We start from the raw sequence: 5,861 nt of genomic DNA, 5'->3' as shown, positions 1-5,861 counted from the left end.
ATTAATATAACAAATGGGGGGGGGGGGTTGTTGAACAATAAAACACCAGTGACAAAGGAAAGGATGTCGATGATGATGAAGTTTCGAAGAAGTATCATGTTTTGTAGAAATTTCAAGATGTGTTTCCAACAGAGATTTCAGAGTTTCCTCCTCTTAGGGAAGTGGACTTTTCTATTGAGTTGATGTCCAGAGCAGCACCAACATCAAAGGTAACTTACAGGATGAGCACTCTGGAGTTGGTGGAATTGAAGTTGCAACTTAAGGAAATGCTTGATAAGAGATACATCAAGTCAATTGTGTCACCTTGGGGTGCACCAGTATTTTTTGTAAAGAATAGGTATCATTTGTTGTGGATTGATGATTTGTTTGATCAACTGAAGGAAACAACAATATTCTCAAAGATTGACTTGAGATCAGGATATCATTAGGTGCACATCAAAGAAGAAGATATCTACAAGACCACATCCTGTACTAGGTATGGGCATTGTGAGTTTATGGTGGTTCCTTTTGGTCTTACTAATGCTTGAGTTATTGTCATGTGTTTGATGAACGGTGTGTTGTATCCTTATCTGGAAAAATTTGTGATAGTGTCATTGATGATATATTAATATATTCTAAGAATGAGGAAGAGCATGCAAAGCACCTGGCATCAGTGTTAAATTTTTTGAGAGAGTATCAGTTGTATGCCAAGCTTAACCAGTGTAGTTTATTTCAGACTCAGGTCCATTACTTGGGGCATGTTGTTTCTAAGAAAGGGATAGCAGTGGCCCCGGAATATATTAAATTCATCATGGACCGGTCAGCTCCTAAGAATGTGGATAAGGTGAGATCATTCATGGGACTAGCAATTTATTACAGGAGGTTCATAAGGAACTTCTCATGGATTTCCTATCCTATTACATCTTTGCAGAGGAAAGAAAAGAAGTTTGAATGCACTGAGTGTGCAACTAGTTTTGAGCAGTTGAAGCATTTGCTTACAAATGCTTCAGTTTTGAATATTGCAGATCCTGATAAGGAGTTTGTGGTTTCTGTTAGGCCCCTATACTACTATTGTAACCCCTTATTGTTATTAGTGCAACTCCTTTATTGTATTTTTGTGCTTGTGTAATCCCCATATTGTTATTATTGTGTCAATTCTAATACCAAATGTTATGGAAGCAACTCAAAAAATAGAAGAAAAGATAGATCAATGACTTCAAAATAAGCCTCTTCGAGGGGGAAACCTCATTTACATTACACAAATGAACAATTATTGGATGATACAAATGACAAGACCTCCCTTCTATATATAGGAGTCTAAGGGGTCACAATATAATTAGAGATGACATAGCAATAATAATGTAAGGGCACAACAATAACAATAGTGGGCTTCTATGGGACACAATAATAACAATATGGGGACTACATGGGCACAACAATACAATAAGGGGGTTGCACTAATAACAATAATGGGCTACACTAGTAGTATAGGGACCTAACATGCCCCTCTCCTTCAAAAAGTGTTTTCCTCGATGCTTGAATAGTTCTGGATGTTTCTCTACAAAATTTGCATCCTCCCATGTGGAATCTCCAGCAGGTAAGTTGTTCCACTTGATGAGATATGCTGAAATTGATCGATTTCGTAGTTGTTGGGTTCTTATTTCCATGACTGCTTCAGGTTCCAATATGATTTTTCCTTCCTCAACAAGTTTCAACAATATTGTTTGAACTGGGAGCTTATCACCTATAACCTTCTTTAAGCTTGAAACATAGAAAACTACGTGCACTCGGGAAGATGCAAGAAACTCCAATTTGTATGCCATAGAACCAATCTTTTGCAACACCTTGTAAGGACTGTAGTATTTTGGTGATAATTTATTATCCTTTTTAGCTTTCTTGAGGGACATTTTGTTTCATGGCTGTAGACGTAAAAATACCCAGTCGCCTGCATCAAAAATTCTTTCACTGTGATGTTGATCTTCATGTTTTTTCATTCAATTATGTGTCAAAGTGAGGTTATCCTTTAAGAGTTGGAGAACTTGTTTTTTATGCTCAATGTGATCTTCCATTGCTTCAACCTTAGAATTTTCTCTTAAAGATGATGTGATGGATGGTGGATGCTATCCATAAAGTGCCAATGCATTACAAGATATGGTTAGATTCATTTCTTCTTTCTTTGGGGTTGGTTCCTAGTTTTTATCCTCTTCTTTTGACGTTTCTTGTACCTTTTATTCCTCCTCTTCACAATCGATGTAAAATAATTCCTTTTCAACATACTTATTACCTTTAGTGTATTTTCTATCACAACTATAACAAAGCCCTTTTTCTCTTTTTTCTTCTAATTGTTTGGTGTTAACTTTGTAGGTTGTGGAAGACTAGAAGCAACAACACTTCCATCTTTATAGTTCTAAGTAGTAGGATTCCTTTTTGCCATAATTTTTCTTGCCAACCTGAATGCCTTCTCCAATGAATCAAGTTCCCAAAGATTAACCTCATGTTGAATGTTATCCTATAAAGTCCCTATGCTTCTCTAGAATAAAATTTTCCCTTATATTCAATTTTTGGAAGTCTTCAATGTGCTATGCCATTGAACCCTTTTGTTTGAGATTTATCAATTGGCTAAAGAAGTTGTTGCTCTTTGTATCCTCATAATATGCTATTATTTCCTTCATAAAATGGACCAAGTGACCATTTTTTATGAGAGCAAAGTGATTGATACCATGAAAACTAACTGAGTTCTAAATATAAAGTTGCAATACGTACCATTTTTGGTGGTTGCACATCATGTAGATCAAAATATTGCTCCATCTATAATATCCAAGTTACCGGATCCTTGCCATCAAAATTCCTCATATCTATCTTTGGAATATGATGGGTATTCAATCCAACGTTAGATTCTATAAAATCATTATTAACATTTATTTTGTTCTCATCATGAGTTTCCTCTACTACCTTTTCGCCATTAGGAGGTCTTATTGTAGCAGCTTTGTCCCACCTTCCTTCAAACCTTCCATGTCTTTCTTCAAATATTCCATGCATTTCTTCAAATATGTTTCCATACCATCCATATTAGCTTCCATGGCATAGATAAAACTATTTATCTTAGCTTTGACCATATTTTTCAAACCATCCATCCAATTTTTCTTACTAGGTGTTTCTATTTTTTTTATTCGAGTCATTCTTTTTCTTGCTTTTAGGAGCTCGATATTTAAACAATTGTAACTCTATAATTTTGGATCTCCAAGTTTTGAATTTTTGGCCTATGGTAGCCCTCTAAGTCCTCCTTAGAACCGCACAAGTCTGATCGAGATTGGATTCTTGAAGAAAGCATTATGTCCAATATCCCACGATGACCTGATTATAGACTAGTTCAGTAGAGCTAACTTGTACAACATTCCATGTGTCATTGTTTTGACCTTAGGCCCTGAACACTATACCCAAAAATATGCAGTCCTCCCTCTTTCTGTAAATTTTTACAAAATTTGAATCTGAAGCTCAGAGAGAAGGTTATGATGATTTTCCCAAGGCCACATGTTTGAGATGGAATTCAGGATCTTGAAAAAACCCTAACTTCCTTGGATCATATCTCCGAAAAATATAGAGGGAAAAGATTTGTAATTCAGTCATGCGATTCATCACTATTTCTGCTCAAATGGGTTTTAATTTCAGCTTCTGAAGCTTTGTCAAAATAACGTTATAGCAAAAATTCCATGATGAGCTATTTGAAGTAGTGAAACCCTAGAATCCAAAGCTCTAATATCAAATGTTATGAAACTAGCTCACAAAATAGAAGAAGAGATAGATCAACGACTTCAAAATAAGCCTCTTCGAGGGGGGAACCTCCTTTACATTACACAAATGAACAATTATTCGATGATACAAAGGATAAGACCTCCTTTCTATATATAGGATTCAAAGGGGTCAAAATCTAATCAAAGCCTAAATAACAATAATATTGTAAGGGCACAACAATAATAATAGTGGGCTTCTACGGTGTACAATAATAACAATATGAGGAATACATGGGCACAAAAATACAATAAGGGGATTGCACTAATAACAATAAGGGGCTACTCTAGTAGTACAGGGACCTAACAGTATGTACAAATGCTTGCAAGAAAGGACTTGGTGGAGTCTTGATGCAGGAAGGATAAGTGGTATACTATGATTCAAGGAAGTTGAAGTAGCACAAGAAAAAATATATGACTCGTGATCTTGACTTAGCAGTTATCATTCATTCCTTGAATATGTGGAGGTATTATCTTCTTGGCAGGAGGTTCGTCTTGATGAGTGATCATAGTGGGCTGAGGTACTTGTTTGACTAACCTAATTTGACTGTCATGCAAGCTAGATGGTTGGATACCCTCAGTGAGTTTGACTTTGAGATAAGATACATCAAGGGAAAGGAGAACAAGGTTGCAGATGCTCTCAGTAGGAGAGTGCAAGGGAATCATATTTCAATTGTTAGCTCGTATGGGATAGATTTGCAGGAGAGGATCTTGCAGGTAAGACAACATGATGATAGGTACCAGCAGTTGAAGCACATGTTGCAGCAGCAGGGTGAAGGGGATATGGATAAGGAGTATCACCTCATAGTAGATGGCTTGGTCAGATTCAGGAACAATATTTATGTGTTGGATAGCAGTGATCTCAAGAATCTTATATTGAGGGAGTTTCATGTCAAGTTGTATTCAGGTAACTCAAGATATCAAAATACATTGATAGCAATTAAGAAGTTATATCATCGGTCGAATTTGAATAATGACGTGGTTGAGTTTGTTCTGAGATGTTTGGAATGTCAGCGAGTGAAAGCATAGTGTAAGCATCCAACTAATTTATTACAGGCTATTCAGATTCCAGAGTGGAAATGGGAGGTCATTTCCATGGACTTAATTATAGTTTTTCCGAGGACATCGAAGCAGCATGATTCTATCATGGTTGTGGTTGACAAATTAAGTAAGGTAGCTCACTTCATTGCAGTTAAGTCTACTAATTTAGCTAATGAGGTATCTCAGATCTTCATCAGGGAGATAATGAGGTTGTATGGTGTTCCTAAGAAGATCATATCAGATAGAGATGTCAAGTTCACTTCTAGGTTTTGGAAGGAGTTGTTTGCAGGCTTGGGGACATTTAGTTTTCAGTACATCTTATCATCCACAAAAAGATGGATAGAAAAAGGGGGTTAACATGATTCTTGAGGATATGTTGAGAAGGTATGTTATGCATCAACAAAGGAAGTGGGAGGAGTACCTTCCACTAGTAGAGTTTGCATATAATAATGGGTATCAGGAATCCTTGAAGATGAGTCTATTTGAGGCTCTTTATTTGTAATACTCCCATCAACTAGAGTGATCCAATGAACAGGGTGTTGATTGGACCGAATATGTTAGCTTAGATGGAGCAAGAGATGTAGGTTAAGAGGAATTTGAAAGCAACAAAGGACAAACTGAAGAGTTATGTGGATCAACATATAGCATTCAAGGAGTTGCAGGTTGGGGAGCATGTGTACTTGCACATCAAGCCCAAGATAAGCTCTTTGAAATTAGATCATGTGCCAAGCTAGCACCTCGATATCACAAGCCTTTTGAGATCCTTGAGAGGATTGGACCAGTGGCATATATACTTGCATTGTCACCAACAGTGAAAGTCTAGGATGTTTTCCATGTTTCATTACTTAAGGGATATGTGAAAGATGTTGATCACGTGATTGATTGGTATATATTGTAGGTGGAACAAAAGGGGGAGTTCCAGTCAGAACTTCAGGGCATATTGCAATGGAAACAACTCATGCTCCGGAACGAGTAATAGAGAAAGTTAAAGTGTAGTGGAAGCACTTTGGCCCCGATGAAGCTACATTGGAGATGGTTGATCAAATGTGAGAT

Source organism: Pinus tabuliformis, chromosome 7, assembly GCF_031772625.1.
Source record: "Pinus tabuliformis cultivar Carrire ecotype Pingquan chromosome 7, CPIR1, whole genome shotgun sequence".
Taxonomy (NCBI): domain Eukaryota; kingdom Viridiplantae; phylum Streptophyta; class Pinopsida; order Pinales; family Pinaceae; genus Pinus; species Pinus tabuliformis.
Note: the sequence above shows the minus strand (reverse complement) of the source record.